The sequence below is a fragment of the Ursus americanus genome, chromosome 23 (genome assembly GCF_024610735.1).
Source record: "Ursus americanus isolate L20-20 chromosome 23, mUrsAme1.1.p, whole genome shotgun sequence".
NCBI classification, from domain to species: Eukaryota; Metazoa; Chordata; class Mammalia; order Carnivora; family Ursidae; genus Ursus; species Ursus americanus.
In genome coordinates, this window is record NC_142149.1 from 33377355 (window position 1) to 33399694 (window position 22340).

Genomic DNA, 22340 nt, shown 5'->3' on the forward strand with positions numbered 1-22340 from the left:
CTGACGTCGCCGCTGTCAATCAGTCTGCGCCCGCCGCCCCCCGGGGAGGGGGGCTCTAGGGTCCCCTGGCTCGGCGGCCCCAGGACCCCGAGCCCCGAGCGGGCCTCGCGCTCCCCCACCGCGCGTCTTGGTGCCCTCCCTGCGGCCCTCGGGTCCCGCCGGCCGGGCCGGGGCTGGGAGCCCCGCATGTTTTAGATTAGAGGGGCGGCAAGAGAGAGCGCGGCCGGGCCGGGCCGCACGGCTCGCACCGAGACTCGACAACCAGGACGGCACGCCCCGAGCGGCAGCGCGGCCCGCACACAGGGGCGCCGTGCGGCCGGCGCCGGGCGGGCCGAAGCCCACTTGCAGACAGCCGCCCTCCGCCCAGCCCCAGGCCGCGGGCTCGGCGCCCGCACACACCTCCGTCCGGGACCCGCTCCCGGCCGTGCACGCAGCGGCTCGGTAAGCCCACGGCCCGGGGGGCTGGCGCGCAGCGCCCCACAGCCCCGCACTCGGCCACCGACCATGCCCCTCACACATTCTCACACCTACGCGCTCCGGCCCGCGCGCTCCTGCTCCCGGGCTCCCGGTGCGTGCGCGACGGCCAGGGCGCGGCCCCTCTGCTCACCGGCCGCCTTGCTCGTCCGGGCCTGGAGGGCAGCGGTCGGGGACCCGGCCTGGCGCGCCTCGGAGTCGGCCGTGGAGGTCACGGGTGAGGGCAGGCCCTTCGCTCAGGCGGGGAGGAGGCCGGGCGGCCGGGCCTGGAGCGGCGGCGGCGGGGAAGTGCTGGGCCGGCTTCTGAATCCGAGCCGAGGCCCGGGCTTCAAGGTGCCAGGGCTTGGCAGAGTCTCTGGGGGAAACTGCGGCGAGGGCCAAGACTCCGCCAGCAGCCTCAAAATCCCAGAAAGCTGAGGAGGAAGTCCAATGCCTGCTCCAGTCTAGGAAGCTTAGACCACTGCGCTGGGAGCTCTCCGGCCACTGTGCCTCAGAATGTGAGGCCCCCTCGCTGTCTAGACCTCCCTGCCTGGCCTCTGACTCTCCACTCCCTCCGTCTCCACTTACTTCTCTTTCTCTGTGTCTGTCTGTACCTTGCCACAGTACCCTTCAGCTGGACAGGCAGACAGACCCATGTGGACCTTCGCCCATGTCCGAGCCTCACAGTCTGTCACATGCCCAGAATATTGAGGCAAGGCTAAGTCTGCCCACCAGAGTCCCCTATCAACAGGATTACCAGATTAACCTCTTGGTCCTCAGCATGGGCTGTGTCCCTCCCTCCACTGGTGTCCCCAACAGTTCCAATAAGCGTCTGTTCCTTTCCAGACTTTTACCTCAAAGTCAGATTGAAGGGAACAGGACAGGGAAATCCCTTCCCTGGGTGGATCTGTCCCTTTTCTAATGCTAGGAATGGAAAGCCAGCATCAGTGCCTCCCCCACTATCCTGCCCTCAAAGGTGGAAGCAAAAGACCAACTCAGAAAAGCCAGCTGCTGCTGTCAGGAGCCTGGACCCACAATGTGGCCACTGCTCTAGAACCCCTATTACCCTCAGCAGTACCAGATTCCGCTACCCCATCTTCCCTTCACAATTTGTCTCATAGAGTCCCAAACCAGGAAGGGGAAGTAAGGTCTAAGGGATGGAGAAGCTTAATCCTCCTCCAATCCTGCCTTCTCCTGGAGTGGAGAAAGGAAAGGCCCTGGTGTTTCAGGGATGCCTGGGGAGTCATGTTTCCTGTGTTAGGGAGAACTGGATAACACGTCTCAGCTTCTGCTCCCAAGCCCCCTCCCATGCCTTCTCCAACAGCCTGTAGGGAAATCCCTTGCAAATAAATAGTGTACAGACGCACCAACCAACTACTGTGTGGAATGGTGAACAGGGAGGGCAGTGAGTCAGCAGGTACCATGGGGAGACTACATTTAGGCCAGACTCCAGAAGGAATTGGTTGACAATCATTGGAGGTAGTTCATAACGAGACATTCTAGAGTTGCTCTTTAAAGAAACTAGAGTGGAGACTTTCTATAAGTGCAAGGCTTTCTGGAGATTCACAGGAGATACTCCAAATCAGTATTAGCTGGTTCTTGATGACATGGAGAAATGAGACACAGAAGGGATAGGCAAGGGTTTGGCGATGAAAATGGAGGGGCAAACCAGCTAGCAAGTAAGAGAGAGAGGGAGGTTGTGTATACACATCCTCCATTAGTAGGAATTCTTTGTTTCATTGATTCTAACACACACATTTCTTTCCACATTTTGACATCTCTGAAATGGGGATGCATTTTAGGATCAATTGTAGTTTAATGCATTGCAGTGTTGTAGTTTAATTAGTATTTTTTTTTCTTAGTGGTACATAAAGTAATAGAAAGGTGTAGTATTTGTTGATAAATGGCCTATGGAGAAAAGAAAAAGACCAGTGGTTTGTTTGTTGTTGTTTTCCAAAATGGATTTGAAGAGTACAAAAAATCTCAACTAGCTAAGTGAATAGTTGACCATCTATCACACAAACTTGTGTTGGCTTAGGGGAAAGCCCTCAGGTTGGGTGTCAGGCTTACCTTGGTTTTGAAACCTGGCTCTGAATCCTGGCTCATCATTCAGCAGCTACGTGACCTTGGGCAAGTCCCTTAACACTTAAATAAAATGGAGATGATCACGCCAAGCTACTAGCTTATTGTGAGGTTTGACTAAGTTAATGCATGTAAATTCCTGGCCTGTGGTAGGTAGTTAATAGGTAGTTCCCAAGTATTTCTTTTTTTTTTTTTAAGATTTTATTTATTTATTTGACAGAGAGAGAGAGACAGCCAGGGAAAGAGGGAACACAGGCAGGGGGAGTGGGAGAGGAAGAAGCAGGCTCCCAGCAGAGGAGCCCGATGTGGGGCTCGATCCCAGGACTCTAGGATCACATCCTGAGCCGAAGGCAGACACTTAATAACTGAGCCGCTCAAGTGCCCCCCCCCCAAGTATTTCTAAAATTATTTTATACCACCTCTTTTCCAAAAAGGCTTGAGATGGTTTATAACCAATATAAGCTAATAAAAACACAGTAAAAAGATGAAATAGGATTAAGGAAAAATGAGTAAGAATGCATGCTATCACCAAGTGTTGACAAAGTTGCTATAATTGAGAGCAAAATCTGGCTTATTGGCAGCAGGGTAAAATGGTCGTTTTCCACTTCAGAAGTGTGGAAACATATTTCTTTGGTGAAGGGTGGGGAACAAACTTTCTCTTGGCCCTAACTTTTACTTACTTACTTATTTATTTATTTATTTATAAAGATTTTATTTATTTGTTAGAGAGAGAAGGGAGAGCACAGAGGGAGAGTGAGAGGGTAAAGCAGACTCCCTGCTGAGCAGAGAACCCTAGATCTGTGGACCCTGAGATCATGACCTGAGCCAAAGGCAGCCGCTTAAGCTACTGAGCCACGCAGGCGCCCCCAACCCTAACTTTTAAAGTAGTTTCTCATGTCAATTTTTATTCTATGTCTGTGTAGTGTCTTACCATTTACAGAGTGGTTTCATAGCTACTATCTCATCAGATGCTGTATTAATTCCACGGTATCTCCATTTTATGGATTCATGCATCCAAAGTAATATTTCTCAAGTGCTTACTATGTGCCAGACACATAAAAAGGAAAGGCCAACTAACTGATTAGTTTGTTAGTTCTATCAGTTAATCAACTGACTGGCTAACCAGTTACTAACCACAAATTCACTGATGAATGACCTGCAAACTCTTACTAATTAATCACCTAAATAATCAACCCAAGGGGAGCAGGGGCCGCAGGATAAGCAGAGAATCCCAGTCAGTGCAGTAAAGTGGCTTGCTCAGAGGCGAGGGGAGCTTTGGTTGGAGTTGATTACCTGGCTCCATAGTGTGGTGAAAAGCAAATTACAATTTTTAAAAAAAATCTAGGTTTTTGGAGTATTTAATAAATACCAATGTCAAGACCCGCCCCAGACCAACTGAGTCAGAATCTCTGAGGATAGGATCAAAGTTGAAAATCACTGCTGTATGCCAATCATGGACATCCTGTTCCTTGCTTTCCTGGTTTCCCCTGTGGCTAGGAGTGGTCACGTGATCCAATGTTGGCCAAGGAGGCCTAAACAGAAGACTGGCGGGAAGAAGGTCGGGAGGGAATTTTTTGCTTTCTCAATAAAGGGGAAGACATAATCTTTTCTTCTAAAAATGAGATCCCTGGAATTCTCACCCTCTAGAGACCCTGATGCAAGGATGAAGGTCAATATACTAAGAATATCAGAACAAAAAGAAGGAGACTGATGGCATCAATAAGCAGGTAAACCAGTGCCAGACTGCTTCTTGTAAAGTGAGAAAAATAAGCCTATTTCTTGACATCATTGTTAGTCTGGGTCTCTGTTACGGCCAAATACACTCCAGAGGTCCCAACTCTGTGCTAAGTGAGTCCTTAGGCTCTCCATCATGAAAGATACATATCTGAATGTTTGTGTGTATCCTTGTGCATTTGCACATACCTTCCTGTTCAAATCCAGGACACAAAATCCCTCCCTCCACACCCCTTTCCCAGCCATACTATTTAGTGTGTGCTATGACCTAAGGCGTGGAGTCCTTATTAAGTCCCCCAAAAGGAAAGGATGGGTGAGGCAGCGGGGAATTCACTTGTCCCCTGTGGCTTTATCCCACTGTGTCCCCAGTAGCCCCAAATGTTGGTTCTAGATTTTCCAGTCCACATCCCGTTAGGATTCTCAAGCTCAGGACAACTGGGGTGGGAGGAGGAACTTGAGCTCATTCTGGAAATTGGAGGATAGAGCAACGGGAATGGGTAGTAGGTGGCAGCTGCTGCAGGTGCTTCCCCTCATACCCCAGGTGCAGTTCTGCTCACCTGACCTCTCACACTGGCCTCCCAGGCCTTCTCCCACAAAGAGAATGAAGAAGCTTCCAGTTAGAATAAATTGAGGACTGGGCTGGCCTGATCCCTGACCTGGGTGAGGTAGGCTGGCCTGAGCCCCCTCAAGCCGGAGGACAGAGGCAGTGATTTACCACTTACCAGGTGAGTCCTTCCTATAACTCTCGGTTGAGGCACTGCAGAGATAAGGGATGAATGGTCGGATCTGGGTTTCACGTGGTCAGGGCTAGCAGTCTAGGCCTTCTGTTCCAGAGTCCTTAGCCATGGGTAGATTGTCAGCCTATCAGACTTTCTCCCCCATTATGTTACCTGCTCCTGCACTGCCACTTCTTTCCATTTCCTCCAATACAACTGCTCTGAAATACACACTTACCTTACTACCTGTCTGAGGAAGGTGTCTCTACTAGTGTTGGGTTGGGTAAAAAATAGGCCTAAGGCAGAGAATTCATTTTATTATCCAACCCCCCTTTTCTTTCGGCCTCTTTCTCCTTTCTATTCTTCCTAAGCGCAGACTATCCAAAACTGGGTTCTTGCAGTTTTTTGTATTTGGGTCCTCCGAGGGTTTTTTTGAATGGGGGGCTGGAACAAATTAGGACTGTCTAAGAATGAGAGAGTGTGTGAGCTATCGGCAAGTCCTTGGAATTTGAAGTTAAAAAACCTGAATTCAGGTCGTCAGCAGGCTGTTTACAGAGGGACCTAGAACATGATTCACTTAAAGCCTGTTTCCTCATCTGTAAAATGAATTTAATAATAACAGCCACCTCAAAGGGCAGTAGAAAGGATGAAGCAATATCACATAGATAGAAGGGCCTGAAGGTCTCACAACAATAGCTAACGTTTATTGAGCCCCTACAATGTGCCTGGCATGATTCTAAGAGCTTTATTGGGCTTACCCTCATTTCAACCTTACCAAATTATCAGGTGGGTACTATCATAGTCCCCATTTCACAGATGAAGAATTTGGGTAATATACCCAAGATCATACAACCAGGAAATGAAGTCAGGTTATGAACCCAATTAGTCTGAACCTCCAGTGCCCATGCTTTTAAATATACTGCTCCATGATCATTTAACCTAACTAGGCTCATTTCATTTGTTAAAGAAGGATAAGAGTACCTCCCCTATGGTGTTGTCAAAGTGTATTATACTGCCTGACACATAATAACACTATTAGCATTATTGTAAATAGAACTTGCCCAAGGTCTCATGGTTAGTAAAGAGGTCATCTAAGATTCCAGAACCCAAGATCTTAACTATCATTATTGTTCATTTTCGAAAACATTAAATACCTACCTACAGACCAAAGACTTAGTCATCTCTCTTTAGACTCCCCAAAGAAAGACATAGTACAGGGGCACCTGCGTGGCTCAGTTGGTGAAGTGTCCAACTGTTGATCTCAGCTCAGGTCTTGATCTCACGGTGGTGAGTTCAAGGCCCCCCCCCCCAAAAGACATAGTACATCCTTCATGGTCCCAGGAACATCATGCTCTGTCTCCCACTGACCCCCACCAAGCTGGCCACTGAGAAAGTCAGCAGGACTCAGGAAAGTGGGCTGCTCCTTCACCAGGACACGCTGGTGGTAGGATGCAGAGAGCACCTATACAGATTCTACTGTAAGTTTTTCTTATGCAAAGATGGTGCCGATGGCCCCTTCTAGCTGGTGACACCATCTTGGCCAAAAAAGGCAATGTTCACTAACCCAGGCACAAATGGGAATAAGGATAAATGTGCTTTTATCTGGAATAAAATCCTCTAAAAGAGGCCTTCTTCCTTGCCTCCAAGATCCACATGCTCCCTCCATCTAGCTAATGTTTCGGAAGTGCCTCCTGACATCTAGCTTCAACCCCTCTTGCTGCAGTTGGTCCGTTTCCTGTCTCTAAGGAATCAGATGCATTCTGGGGCTCTGTTAACTGGTCAGACCTTCACAGTAAGAGTTGCCATTCCCTCATGTTAGCCACCAAAGCTGGGTGGATAGAGCTGTCCAAGAAACCCTGAGCCTAAGAGCTATGCTACGCTGGCATTGGACAGGGCACAGACCCCAGTCTGCATTCCTGGGAGGCAGAGCCTGAGGCTGTGGCTCCCCTAGAATTCAACAGACCCTAGAAAGGGAGAGCAGTTCCCAGGCTCGACCCCCATGTCCATGCATTTTCTGAAGTTCCTCCTTTGAACACGTCCCTTTATTTATTGGGCCTCATTTAACCTCGGCCTTGTCTTCCTGAGACCATTTATTTGGTAACTGTCACTCAGCCTGCTGTGGCATTAACTTCATAATCCTATTGATTTCCTCCAAGCCAGTTGGGGGCTTTCTCTACATCTTCCTGGGTCGGTAGGGGCTGATCCCAAGTTCTGGTCATTACCGAGGACGAGGCCCCACACTGGTATGGATTTGCCCAGAGGACCATCTCGGTGTTCCTCGTTCCCACCCTGGCCCTTCTCAGGCTGCAAGAGATAGATCTGTGCGACTGCTTCGGTTGCTGTAGGGTGAGGTAAAGTGGCTAAGTGCCCACTACCACCGCCGAGAGCTCCCTGAGTGGCTACTGAGGCCGTCCTTCAGGTCAGAAGGCCTGGGCTTCACCAATCGCAGCTTTGCTTGGCCCGGAACCCCTCCCCCCTCCGCCATCTTGGATCTGGAGGGGTAAGGGGCCCAATCAGCACAGGGGAAGCAGATAAGGGTGGGGTGAGGCCACAGCTCGATCCCACGTGGCCACCGACCTGCGCCTTCCCACCACCTGCAGCCGGGGCCTGGCCCCTGTCGAGCTGCAGCTGCAGCTCCCAGACACCACCCCAGCCCGTCGCCAGGGGATTAGTGTCCGTCTGTGGGTTGGGACAACCTCAGTGGGGGTTGTCCCGGCCCAGACGAAGGCTCCCCTTCACCCTTCCCCAGGACCACTTCCCCAGAGTCCAGCTTAGGCAGAGGGGATTGTGTTGGGGAGTCTAACAGCCTGGGGTGCTGATCTCTCCCAGAGCTGAGGTGTGGGGTGACAGGAGTCCCCCTCCCCGCCAAGCCTGAGCCACATGTGCTGGGAAGTTCATTTCCCCTTGTTTTGCAGAACGGGCTCAGGGATTGACCCCAGGAGTGACCCCAGTGTCAGGAGGCATTAATGATCTCCATACGGGCAATAAACAGGCAGACCGGCTGGCTTGGTGTGGAGGTGCCCTGGAATGGGGCCGCCTTATTAGCCTCACATTCGCTCATGGGTTGAGGCTTAATTAGCAAGGGCTCCCTCATGCGTCTCCCCTCCCCCAAACATCCTTGAGCTCAGTGGGAACATGGTTGGAGACACTGGAGTTCTCTGGCTGGTTCTTTTGCTCCTCATGGGCCTCCTCAAGAGGCAGACTCTTCAGGCGTCAGCTCTGCCACTTGTCTGCCTCTAACAGGACTTCGGACTTAGTCCTCCTGATAAAGTCTCTCTTGTCTTTAAAAGCCCCCATAGGTCAAGTCCATGCATTCTGAGTCAGTTCACTTTTTTCTCTATAAGAACCCAGGAACAAGAAGCCTTACTCTTCTTTAACTTAAATCTGTCCTGACTATTTTGAGTTTGAGCCCAATTTTCCCAAAGGGAAATTTCCCAAGGGAATAAATAGGTGGTCACCAGCCTGTATGTGGGTGGGAGGTCGGGAGTGCGGGGCAAAAGGTCCTTAGCAACTGCCTAAGCTATTAAAAGTACCATTTGATGTATCACATCCCCTTCTCCAAATCCATTTCCCTCAGGTTGGTTCCTTGTTCTAGGTGTGTGACTTAACTCTTCGGGCTTCAGTTTTCTTATTTGTATAGTTCACTTAAGATTCACCAAACACTATATGCTAGGCACAGGACTAAGTGCTACAGAAATGAAGCAGAGGGGGGCGCCTGGGTGGCACAGCGGTTAAGCGTCTGCCTTCGGCTCAGGGCGTGATCCCGGCGTTCTGGGATCAAGCCCCACATCAGGCTCTTCTGCTATGAGCCTGCTTCTTCCTCTCCCACTCCCCCTGCTTGTGTTCCCTCTCTCGCTGGCTGTCTCTATCTCTGTCAAATAAATAAATAAAATCTTAAAAAAAAAAAAAGAAGAAGAAATGAAGCAGAGGAAAACCCGGGTAAAGCATGTGGATAACTTTATCTAGACAGCCATTGCGGTACATTGAGCTTCACAGAAATAGCCCAGGGCACCTGAGAGCCAGATGGGCACTGGGTGACTCTGAGCCTCACGGAGGAAAAATAATTAAACATGGACAAAGGAGATCCTAAGAAGGATCTTGAGAGGCAGAAAACATCCTGTGCAGTCTTTCTGCAAACTTGCTGGCAGGGATACAAGACAAAGTGCGAAGATGCTTCCGCCGACTTCTCAAAGTTTTCTAAGTAGTGCTCAGAGTGGAAGACGTGGCTTCTAAAGAGAAAGGGGAATTTGAACTCATGAGAAAGACTGCCAAGGCTCATTATGAAAGAGACATGAAAACCTGTATCCATACGTCCTAAAGGGGAAATAATAGGGAAGTTCAAGGATCCCTATGTATCCAAGAGGCCTCCTTTGACCTTCACCTTGTTTTGTTCTGAGTATCCTCCAAAAATCAAAGGGGAACATCTGGGCCTGTCCATTGGTGCTGTTGCACAGGACCTGAGAGAGATGTGGGGTAACGCTGCTGCAGGTGACAGGCAGCCTCCTGAGCAGACAGCCGCTGAGCTGAAGGAAAAGGAGGAAAAGGATCTTGCCGGGTACCGAGCCGCAGGGAGCCTGACGTGGCAGAAACGGGAGTCATCTTGGGCTGAAAAAAGCAAGAAAAAGAAGGAAGGCCGGGAAGATGATGATGATGGTGGAAAAGCTGGTTCTAGCATAGCTTTTTTTTCTTGTCCATAAAGCATTTAACCCCCCTAAACCCCACTCACTCCTTTTAATGAAAAAAATTGTAAGGCTGTGTAAGATTTGTTTTTAAACTGTACAGTGTCTTTTTTTAAATAGAGTTTACACACTACCGAATGTGTCTTTAGCTAGCCTTGTCCCCATGGTATTTTCAATAGCTACTAACCTGCACCCTAGGTGCAGTCTGGGCATGGAAATTCGAAGCAGGTTCTTGTTGGTGCACAGCCCAAATCAGATATATACGGGAATGATAGGTTTTTCATCTTCAGTTGTTTCTGATGTAGCTTATATGAAATAATTGTTTTTCTGTTCATTCTGTAGTTGCAAAAAAAAAAAAGTTGCCGCTGTTTTGTTGACATTCTTTTTTTTTTTTAAGATTTTATTTATTTATTTGAAAAAGAGAAAGGGTGGCACGTGAGCAGGGGCAGAGGGAGAGGGAGAAACAGACTCCCCACTGAGCAGGGAGCCTAGGTGCAGGGCTCAATCGGAGGACCCCAGGATCAGGATCTGAGCCAAAGGCAGACACTCAACCAATTGAGCCACCCAGGCGCCCCTGTTTTGTTGATACTCTGAATGCTTCTAAGTAAATACAATTTTTAAAAACGTATCATCCTTTTATGAAAAGGAGTCGGGAGCTTTTCTTCTTGAGGGGAAGTCTTTTGCTTTTGCCCATTTTGGATCACATGAATTATTTACAGTATTTATCTTTTCATATAGTTAGCTGATAAGAAGCTCTTGTCTACACAACTGCATATATTGAGGGTAATAAAATTTGAAATCAGTTGGAAACAAAAAACAAAAAACCGCCTCTATCTAAGGGCAATGGCAAGCCGTAAAGTATTTTTAGGAGGGAACAGGGCTGGACTGATCAGACTTGTGTTTTAAAAGATGACTAGTGGTGGTGGGTGGGAAGATTCTGAGGTGAAGAGTGGCAGCAGGAAGACCGCTTATGAAGGCAGGGAAATGATTAGAATAGTGTTTAGGAGAAGTGGAGTAGGAAAGAGGCAGAGCAGAAGTTAAGCACATTTCTGGGCAGGAATATGATAGACATTTGTCATTTTCACCGTCTGGGTCCGCTCCCCTTTTTCATGTTCAGAAAAGTTTATAGTTTTAGGGGAAAGAATCATTCCCACTGAGTATTTTGGTGGGACTGTCAGGGAAGGGGCTCTGTCCATCCCTGGCCAAGAAAGCCCATGTTAGATGCTCTCTTCCCAGAATTCTAATCTTGAGCGTAATGGCAGAAAGAAGGAAGGAATGTGAGTTTAATCATCTTCTTTGGGCCTCAGCTTCCTTACCTGTACATATCATTTAAGATTGGTAGGTAACATTCTTATAGTACGTTCTGCAGTCCTCATGCCCTGAGGGAGTTATTCACCTGCACCCACTGCTTGGCTCCCCAGAACTGCTCCAGCCTCCATCACTTCTAAGCCTGGATCTTCATCCTTTCCTACAAGTTGGTGAGTGGGTCCGTCCTTCCAATACAACCCCTCTCTGCTTAAGCCAGCCAGCGGTTCTTTTCAGTCATGACAAGACTGAAGTTGGAAATACAGGAGCTGAAGATTTAAAACCCATCGATGCATGGTGGGAGGTTACATTGGTAGTTGATAAGGCCACTAAAGAAGAATTCATAGAAAGAGAAAAGAAGGAGACCAAGAAGAGAGTCTGGAGGGTGTGGAAAAGAGGAAAGGATACCAGCGATGCAGCCTAAGAGTCCGTTAGAGTTGGCCAAGACAGAGTGCGGTCCTGGCAGAAAAAGAACTTTCAGAGCAAAGGAGAGTTCAGCAGTGTAAAATACTGGCAAGACTCTTAAGGAGGAGGATGTAAATAATTAGAGGAGGGGGGCAATTCGAGGTCACTGGGACCTTAGGAAGAGCAGATCAAGTGCAGGGAGAGGCAGCTACCTGCTTCCCAGACTGTAGGAGGATCAAATGAGCTGGCTCTAGTAAACGAGGAGGGGCCACCAAGTAAGAGAGGCAGGCGCTCTGGTTCCTCTGGGCTTCTGGAAAGAGCAGTAGTTCTGGTCTTCTATATTATCCTTTCCTCTTTTGCGCAGTGACTAAAATTTGCCAGCAAGCCCCCACGCACCACTGGAGCCCTCACGCACCCAGGGGACTTGTCCTGGGGGGACTCTGTCTGAGACTCACTTAGCAGCCCAGGGGCCCAGCTAAGAGGCTGAAGATAGCCCTGCCATCATCCTGGATTCCACTCCTGCTGCTTTAGAGTCAAATATCCTCCTTGCATCTGGCAATCACAGCCAGATGCAAAGGAAAAACCGAGATAACCACTGTCAACATTTTGCCAGATTACCTTCTTTCTTTCTTTACTTTTAAAAAATATATATGTTTTAAATTACAAAACAAAATAGGTCTAGCAAAGCCAGTCATTGGTTTTTCAGATGAGGGTTGTTTTGACGAACACGGTTTGTGTAACTTTAAGAATTGGTGCCCAATTTTTATAATTTTTCAGGATTTTCTTTTTTCTCCCTAATTAATATTTAGTCCATTACTTATGCTCTTGACTACTTGTAAGAGCAAAGAGTTGGAACAGCAGAAATGTTACTTAATTAAATTATGGACACTTACCATAGTGTATGTATGGTGTGATTGAAATTTTGCAAACAATTAATTATATCTGCAGGGACCCACAGCCAGGTGCTATTGGCAGTTGTCTCAGGGTAAGATTGTGGATGTTCTTCTTTATTTTCTTTGGCTTATGTTTTTCTTTGGTTTGCATGTAAATTTTTCTATAATGAGTACATATCGCTATTTTAATAAGAGAAATAGGAACAATAATGATAACTAATAGCTAATTGTAAACACCGTGTGTCAGGATGCTAAACACTTGATATAAGTTCCCTTGCTGAAAACAACGACATAACATAAACACTATTATGCACTTTTTAAATTTTATTTTTTTAAGATTTTATTTATTTATTTGATGGAGAGAGAGAGAGCAGCAGAGGGAGAGGGAGAAGCAGACTCCCCACTGAGCAGGGAACCTGATGGGGGACTCGATCCCAGGACCCTAGGATCATGACCTGAGCCGAAGGCAGACAATTCACCCACTGAGCCACCCAGATGCCCACATCCACTTTTTAAAAAAGATTTATTTCTTTATTTGGGGTGGGGGGGACACACGTGTACATGTGAGCAGAGAGAGAGGGAGAAAGAGAATACCAAGCAGACTCCCCACTGAGTGCAGAGCCCAATGTGGGGCTTGATCCCACGACCCTGAGATCATGACCTGAGTGGAAACCAAGAGTCAGGTGCTCAACCAACTGAGCCACCCAGGTGCCCCACTATTATCCACTTTTTAAAACAAACTTTTTATTTTAGAGTAGATTTACAGAAAAGCTGCAAAGATAGTACATAGACTTCCCGTACAGCTCGCACTAGTTTCCCCGATTGTTAACATCTTACATTAATATGGTGTCATCGTCACAACTAATGGATTGATGTTGGTACATTATTATTAACTATGGTCCACACATACTTTACTCAGATTTCCTTAGTTTTAACCTAATATCCTCTTTCTGCTCCAGGATCCTGTCCAGGATATCACATCACATGTAGTCATGTCTCCTTAGGCCACTCTTGGCTGAGACCCTTTCTCCGTGTTTCCTTGTTTTTGACGCCCTTGACAGTTTGAAGGAGTGCAGTCAGGTGTTTTGTAGAACATCCCTTGATTGGGGTTTGTCTGATGTTTCCCTCATGACTAAACTGGGCTTATGGGTTTGGGGGAGGAAGGCCCCAAGGTGAAGTGCCCCTCTCATCGCATCCTGTCAAAGGTTTATATTATCAAGATGACTTTTCACTAATGATGTTGACCTTGACCACCTGGCTGAGGTAGTATTTGCTAGGTTTCGACTGTGAAGATCCTCCTTTATCCCCTGCCCTGCAGTAGCTGGAAAAGTCACTGTGCGCAGCCCACGCGTCAGGAGTGAGGTTATGCTCGCCTCCTTGAGGGAAGTGCATCTACATATGTTATTTGAAATTCTCCTCTATTTATATATTCAGTCACTTATATTAGTACCACCTCATGGATACACATTTTATACTTTGAGTTAAAACCCAATTCTATGTTACTTATTTTGTCCCTCAAATTGTTCCAGTTCTGACCACCAGGCGCTCTTCCTCTGGCTGGCTTGTTGTCCCTTTGACATCCCGTCGTTATTATCCAGCTCTTACAGATGAGAAAACTGAAGCCAAGAGAAGGTGAGTAACAGCCCCAGAGTTGTACTGCCGGTCAGTAGGGTCTCTTTCTAACTTCTGGGCAGAAAGTATGGCCACTAGAGTCCACTGCCTCCTTGAAAAAAAATTGCACACACACATGCATACGGATATAGTTGACCCTTAACACGAATTTGAACTGTGCATGTCCACTAGTACGTGGATTTGTCTTTCTTTGATAAATACAGCACAATGCTCTAAATCTATCTTCTCTTCCTTACAATTTTCTTTTTTTTTTTTTTTTTTTTTTTAAGATTTTATTTATTTGACACAGATAGAGACAACCAGCGAGAGAGGGAACACAAGCAGGGGGAGCGGGAGAGGAAGAAGCAGGCTCATAGCAGAGGAGCCTGATGTGGGGCTCGAACCCAGAACGCTGGGATCACGCCCTGAGCCAAAGCAGACGCTTAACCGCTGTGCCACCCAGGCGCCCCTCCTTACAATTTTCTTAGTAACATTTTCTTTAGCTTACTTTATTGTAAGACTACAATATATAGTATATATAACAAGCAAAACAGGTGGGGGCACCTGGGTGGTTCAGTGGGTTAAGCATCTGCCTTCGGCTCAGGTCATGATCCCAGGCCCCTGGGATCGAGCCCCGCTTTAGGCTCCCTGCTCAGCGGGGAGTCTGCTTCTCGCTCTGCCTGCCGCTCCCCCCTGCTTGTTCTCCCTCTACCCCTCTCAAATAAAGAAATAAAATCTTAAAAAAAAATATGTGTTAACTGACTATGTTATCAGTAAGCCTTCTGGCCAACAGTAGGTAATTAATAGTTAAGTTTTTGGGGGGAGGCAAAAGTTATTGGTAGATTTTCGACTGTGCAAGGGTGAGCACATGTAACCTAACCTCCATGTAGTTCAAGGGCCCAGGGGTCACATGTGCTGTATGAAGTTAGCCTGGGGAAGGGATGTCGGAGCGCGCTCTGTGTAGCTGGCCTAGTGCAGGGTGGTTCGCATCGTGGTGGTGAAGTGATGAACACTTACACCCACAGCTGATGTTTTGGAAGTATTCACATGTATAGTTCCTTTTGAAGTGATTTTGCAACCCTTTGGATATCTTTAAGCATTTCTGTCCATCTTTTCAAGGTGTTTTAAATCTTTTATTTTTTATTTATTTATTTTTTCAATGACTTTTTAAAAAGATTGCATTTATTTATTTATTTTAGAGAGAGAGGGCATGAGTACGAGTGCGGGGAGGGGCAGAGGGGCAGAGGCAGAGGGAGGGAGAATCTCCAGCACACTCCATGCTGAGCACAGAGCCTGACACGGGGCTCAGGCTCACGACCCTGAGATCACCACCTGAGCCGAAACCAAGAGTCAGATGCTTAACCGGGTGACTGAGCCACGCAGATGCCCCTAAGTCTACTTTTTAAATTTCCAATTCTTTTGTAGCTATTTCTTCTCTATGTTTTACATATTAGCACAAATTTGGAATAACTGAAATGTCCAGTAATAAACATTAACTGGAACAAAATTAAATACCTAACAACAAAAACTTGTGGGAACAAACTAGATGTTTTCTCCCACACATGTGCATGAAGAGAAACCCATAGCCAAAGATTATAGATTAAGAGAAATGAGAAAAGTTTTGTAAGTGGAAAAAAAATCTTTTCCAAACTCCTCAATTCCTAAACACTTCTGAACTTTTTTTTTTTAAGATTTTATTTACTTATTTGAGAGAGAGTGAGAGCGAGAGAGATCACAGAGGGAGAGGGAGAAGCAGACTTGCTGCTGAGCAGAGAGCCCAGCGTGGGGCTCAATCCCAGGACGCTGGGATCATGACCTGAGCTGAAGGTAGACGCTTAACTGACTGAGCCACGCAGGTGCCCCTAAAAGCTTCTGGATTTCTATGCGGCTGTACAGCTCCTGCCCCTTCTGTGTGAGGGCTACAAAAGAAAGCAGGATCCTCAAACGAAAGCTCCATGTGCTGCCCAGCGCCATGTTGCCCGCCACTCCCCATCCCCTCTTCTCCATGCTCCAATGGTACCTGGCTGTTTGTAACCCCACAAGAGTTATCCTCTTGCCTCCTGTTGACCACCTGGGGAACCCCTATGTCCACACACACAGGAGACTACTCTGTGGGTTGGTGCTCCCTAACTTTTGAGTTTTCCAAAACCCAGTCACGCCCTTCATCTCCCCTGACCCTCACAACAGCCCTGTGAGGAAGGCAAGAGCAGACACTGCTGCCCAGAGGAGGAATGAAGAAACTGAGGCACAGACGTTAAGTGACCAAGTCAGAAGCAGAGTCAAGCAGAACTAGAACCCAAGTGTCCCCCTTCAAATCCAGTGTTCCTCCCTACCCCTTGCTGCAGCTGCTCCCTGCTCTGGACATTCCTCGTGGGAGATACCGACTCAAGAGCTTGCCTGACTCTCAGCGTGCTGGGGCGGGTGCCTGGGCCCTGCTTCAAAGGCAGTTGTCTCCTTACATCTGCTGACAAGAGAGGAAGCAGAAGAGAGTGGAGGAGTCCCAAGCGTCTCCCCTCTGATGACAATGTCAAGACCAGGACCGAAGTAGGTAGGACAAAAACCAATGCCAGGGCCTACACCATGGGGTCCACAGGTACAGCGCCAGAGAGCCTGGACCAGGGTTTCTCGGCCTGGACACAGGCTGACGTTCAGGGCTGGACGGTGCTTTGTCGTGGGGCGGTCCTGCACATTGCAGGGTGTTCAGCAGCGTTCCTGGTCTCATTCCCACCCGAGATAAAAACCAAAAATGTCTCCGAGTATTGCCAAATGTCCCTTGGGAGTCAAAAATCACCCCCGTTTAAAACCACTGGCCTAGATTTTTCAGGACAGGGGCTGCCTTGATTGCATTCTTTTCCAGAAATATACTTTATTCAGTAACGTAACTGACTTGATTTACATACCATTGAGGGACTTTTCACATCAATCAATCCACAATTTTTTTGTCAGGCATAATGTCCTGATTTGGGATTTTAAAATATGGTCACCATGGCATGTTCTCAAAGAGAGGACAGTTTTCCTCTTCAAGGGGGAAGGACAGCAGCTAGGGCCTGAACTCTGCCCAAAGTCCTGGCATCCTGGGGAGGAACCTGGCCAACTTTGGGAAGGACGTCTAGCTGCTACCCCTGAGGTACTGGGTGATCTCTAGCTGTGACACAGACCTTTTCTGAATGTTGTATCCCCAATGCCACCATACATCCTCCTGTTATGCTGGGGCTTTGCCCATGAAAACAAAATGATTGCCTGCAGAGTAGAAAGTGCTCGTGGGCATGGTGACCACGTGCACGCCTTCACACCCACCATTCTCAACATGGGAATGTGTTCACTAGGTTTACTAGGTTTGAATTCTCAGGCCAGAGGAGCAGAAACACCGTCTAATCAAAGGACCAATATGTTTGACCCAAGTTGCAGAACTGCTTAATAAAACCTTTACCCTTCTGAAAGATGGTGGGATTTGGCAACGGGGAGCTTTTTTCTGTTTTTCCCAGATTGGACCAAAAAGCCAGGAGCTTCCGAAGGGGAGAGAGTTAAGTAGACAGGGGAACTTCAGGCAGACAGGCTGAGACTCTCGGAATAGAGAGGAAGGAGAAGTTGGTGGATTCTTATTGGCAAGAGGTAGATAGGTGGGTGGGTTGCCCTTCACATGCCCTTCTAGTTCAAAGTCTTCTAATTGGCTGGAGACAGTGATCGCCACCTATGCCTGAAATGAAGATCCAGTCAAGCACTTTCTCTAAATTTACCTGATGTGAAGATTTACTTGGGACACTTGATAAAAATAAAGATTCTCAGGCCTTTTCAGCAATTCTGAGTAAGTCAAGGATGGGGCCCAGATGCTTTTCCTATTTGTTACAAGCGTCTCTGGCAAGGAAGCACTGGGGACACGAATTCTTATTCTTTGCTCCTGGCACATCCTTTTCATCCTAGCTCGTCTCTTCGAGAACTTGGCAAGCTGTGTTATGGCCTTGGGCCTCCTGAGGGCGCGCCCTGCCTTGTGGACTTACCAGGGGCAACCAGATGCCCCCCCTGGGCTGGTGTTCAATACTTACCTGTTGTCTAAGTAAGTTCTCAGATAGACTTCTCCACGTGCGAAACGCGTATCCTGTTTTTATTGAAGTAGAGGCTGTGGTACTTAAAGTCCACAGCTTCATAGAATTTTCTTTTTTTTAAGGATTTATTTATTTATTTATTTGAGAGAGAAAGATTGAGTGCAAGCAGGGGGAGGAGCAGAGGGAGAGGGAGAGGGAGAGAATCCTCCAGCAGACCCCGTTGAGCCCAGAGCCGGACAGGGGGCTCAATCCCAGGACCCCAAGATCATGACCCCAGCCAAAGTCAAGAGCAGGCTGCGTAACTGACAGAGCCACCCAGGCGCCCCTAGAATTTTCTTTTTAATCAACTTTATTGAGCTATAATTTATATACAATAAACTGAGCCCATTTAAGCTATCAATTTGACGAATTCTGACAAATGTATATACATCAGTGTAACCATGACCATGATCGAGATGCAGAATATTTCTGTTACCTTCAAGGGTCCCCTCCTGTCCCTTTGCAGCCAGTCTCCCCTCCACCCCAGCCCCAGGCAACTTCTAGCCTTCCTGTCACAAAAGATTAATTTGCGTTCTCTAGAATTACATGTAAGTGGGATAGAATAGTGTGTATTCTTTTGTGCCTGGCTTCTTTCATTCAGCATAATGACTTCGAGATGTGTCTATACGGGTGGGTGGATCAGTCCTTTTTATTGCCGAGTGGTTTTCCATTGTATGATATACCACCGTTTGTTTATTCGGTCACCTTTTGAAAGACATTTGTATTGTTTCCCGCGTGAGCTGTTGTAAATAAACCCTCTGTGGACATTTGTGTACAACTCTGTATATGGACATGTTTTCACTTCTCATGGAATTTTCTAGGACTCGGGTAGAGTGGGGACATCAGTAAGCCCTCCCCCCCATCCCTTAAGTCAATAAACTTTTATTTGGACAATGATGTGGCAAGCCTGCCCTGCAGACCAAGCAGGACAGAGAGGGCTCTCATGAGCCCTTTTTGGTGTGGCCAGCGTTTCGGCAGAAGTGCACTCTGCAGAGGGAGCCAACCCAGCCAGGGAGACCGAGGGGGCCTTGAAAACCTTCAGACCCACATTCCACCGAGAAGGCTTCATTTGGAATGTAGGTGTGTAAGGGAAAGTTTTTAATGCTCAGAGGGAAAGACTTTTTAGCTAAATTATCATTCCCCCCCCCCACTTAACACCCAGGTAGATTTCCCTGAGAGGTGGGGGTTTCTGCTAGGAAGAGAGAGAAACGTGAACAGACCCTTCCAAGAGAGAGTGAGCCTGGACAGGGCCTCTGGACAATCAGAAAGAAAGGTGTATTCATTTCCCAGGGCTGCCATGACAGCTCATCACAGACTTGGTGGCTTTTATAAAGTATAGTCATGACTCTCACAGTTCTGCAGACCAGAGCTGGGAATCAAGCTGGGAGTAGAGCCACACTGCCTCTGAAAATTCTGAAGGAGAAACTTTCCTTCCTCTTTCCAGCATCTACTGGCTCCAGTAATTTGGCTTGTGGTAGCGTAGACCTAATCTTCACATGGCCTTCTTGCCTACGTGTCTCTCTTTGTGTCCTTTCTCTTGTAAGGACACCACTCATTAGATTTAGGGCCCTCTCTAAATCCAGGATGCTGTCACTTTGAGATCCTTAACTGAGCCTATCCAAATAAGGTCCTATTCACAGCTACCAGGGGATAGGACTTCACATATCTTTGGGAGGGGGAGACATTATTGAACCTACTACAGAAGGTGAAATACCAGTCATTTAAAAAAAAAACTCTGGCCCAGAAACGAATAGTAATAAAAGTCAATTTTATTAAGAGTTTCCTATGTGTCAGGATCTGTCCTAAACACTAGCCATAAAATATCCCACTGAATCTTGGCAATTCTGAGGCACGTAAGATCATTAGCTTCAATCTGACAAAGGAGGAAACCCAGCGTGGTACCAGGAGCGTCATGAACGTATCCATGGTTACACAACAAAGAAGCAGTCCAGCCCCAGAACCACTGCACCATTTTCCCTGTGGCAGGTGTTGAGGAGAAGTGCCTCCCAGGGCAGGCTCTGCCCCTATGATTCTTGGAGCTCTTGGACATCTTTTAGGGCCTGGGAGAGTTGGGGGTCAGGGTGTAAGCAGTGGGAGGGGCCTCTCAGGTCCAGGCTTGTGGGCTTAGAAAGGGGGCAGTGGAAGCAGGTGAATCTGTTGTTTGGCTGGCTCTGTCCATCAGTCCTGTTCAACCCTTGAGCCTGGGGACTGCCACTGAGGCAGGAGGACCAGGCAGGAACCAGCACAGAATCTTGGGAATAGAAGCTGAGGTGATATCTCAGTTTTGAAACATGCATCTCTACAAGAGGGCAGAAAGCCCTGCATCTGAGGTGTGGCAGGGATGAGGATGCTCGGGGTGCGGCTGGCCTGCAGCTGGGGGCTGCTTTGGGAGTCCTATCCAGCGGGGGCAAGGGTTTGCCCTGCCTGGGAGCCAGGCTAGGCTGGGCGCCTGTCTTCTTGACCTATCTGTGAATGGGCCGTGTAAAGTAAGATTCTGACAGCATCACAAGTAACCAGCTAAGAGGCAAGAGAGACGCAGTGGGTAGAGGGGACCTCCCCCACTTCAGCCAGGGCTCCTTCCTCCCACCTGAAGGATGTATACTCTTCTCTTCATTCTTCCTTAGTGATCCATCTACTTTCTTCAGGTGACCAATTTTGAAACCTACCCACTACCCAGATGAACCCAAGAAAAGCTGAGAACCAGTAACTGACCAGCCCCTACCACAGTGTGCAGATGGATGACCCAGCTGTGGTCTGCGAGCAGTTCAGAAAAGCGGCTAGCACCGATTCGCTCCCAGGCATATCACTAGGAGTCAACGTTTGTTGATCCCTTAGGTACTAGGCGCAAGCTGAGTGTTCTCACGCATTCCCTCTCTAATTCATAGCTACCCCACGAGGTGGGATTATTGTCTTGATTTCAAAGAAATTGATGCTCAAACTGGTCTACCTGACACCAAAGCATTTGCTCTTGTCCCTATACATCAGTGGTTCTCAAAATGTGGTCCCTGGACCAGTAGGAGCCTTAGCATCACTGGGAACTTACTAGAAATGCAAGTGCTGGGGCCCCCTCGGACCTCCTGATTCTGAGCCCTGTTGGCAGAGCCTAGCAGTCACCCTCCAGGCGGTCCTCATGCATACAAGTTGGAAAACCATTGCCCCGCATTATTCCCCCTCCCTCCAAAATCCAGGTAGGCCAAAATAATCTCATTTTCTTTCGTAATAGGCTGTCCAGACTGGCAGACGAAGGAGATACCCTGTCTGTGGAGTTCAGTAAAGCCTTTGGTCTACTTCTTAAGAAATCGTTGAGGACAATGTGGGAAAATGTGGAGGACACTGATGAGGAAAGAGGCAGGACACGGCACGATGGTGAGTTCCTCAGGTACTCCACAGGCACAGGTGGGACGAGGGGCAGTTGGACGGTCGTGCTCTGAGAGTGTCAGCTGACAGGTCAGCACAAATCTGGCAGGAGGTCTCTATGAGGAGCCCCAGAGTTCTGCCCAGTTTGACCTTTCAATCAATGGTGTGGAAGATGGCGTAGTCTCAGTCCAGTAGGTGTCACAGAGCTGGGGGGATGGCAAGTGCGCTGGATAACAAAATGAAGACCCAACAGGCTCTTGCCCAACAGACATGAAGTCTAAAATCGAGCACATGGTCATCGTGTATGTTTGTGTAGTCTGTTCGCTCCCCGAGTGCATCTTACAGGTTGAGGGACTAAATGGGAGCTGAAATGAAGACACTCCACTCAATCTTACCCACAGGAAGAGAAACCCTTTTTGAAGTTCACCTCCAAGGTATTTTATGAACTTGTAGCACTGCTGACCCCCCCTTTTTTTTAACTGGGGTAAAATATATACAACATAAAAATTGCCATTTTAATCATGTAAAAATTTTTTAATTGTGGTAAAACATAGATGATGCAAAATTTACCATTTTAATAATTTTTCATTGTACGGTTCAGTGACATTAAGTACATTCACATTCTGTACAACCGTCAGCAATACGTATTTCCAAAGCATTTTCATCATCCCAAACAGAGAGTACACCTGTTAAGCAATAATTCCGCATTTCCCCCTTCCCTCAGCCCCTGGTAACCTCTAGCCTACTTTCTGTCTCTAAGAATTTTCCTGTTCTAGAGATTCTCTAGGAGGGGAATCATACAACATTTGTCCCTTTGTATCTAGCTTATTTCACTTAGTATAATACCTTCAAGTTTTATCCATGTTGTAGCAGGCATCAGAACTTCGTTTCTTTTTTTTTTTTAATATTTATTTATTTGACAGAGAGAGAGAGAGAGTACAAGCAGGGGGAGTGGCAGGGAGACCGAGAAGCAGACCCCTGCCGAGCAGAGAGCCCAGCGTGGGACTAGATCCCAGGACCCTG

The 22340-nt window shown here is 47.7% G+C and overlaps 1 long non-coding RNA gene and 1 pseudogene across 1 annotated transcript; both read left to right on the forward strand.

Annotated features, from left to right (window-relative positions):
• Nucleotides 1-73: 73 nt before the first annotated feature.
• On the forward strand, nucleotides 74-22275 carry LOC123776896 (uncharacterized). The gene is made up of 5 exons (XR_006775530.2): nucleotides 74-441; nucleotides 4183-4262; nucleotides 13797-13899; nucleotides 16224-16426; nucleotides 21184-22275. It is a non-coding gene; the product is annotated as an uncharacterized LOC123776896 (long non-coding RNA).
• LOC123777131 (high mobility group protein B1 pseudogene) lies at nucleotides 9056-9682 on the forward strand (annotated as a pseudogene).
• Nucleotides 22276-22340: the final 65 nt, after the last annotated feature.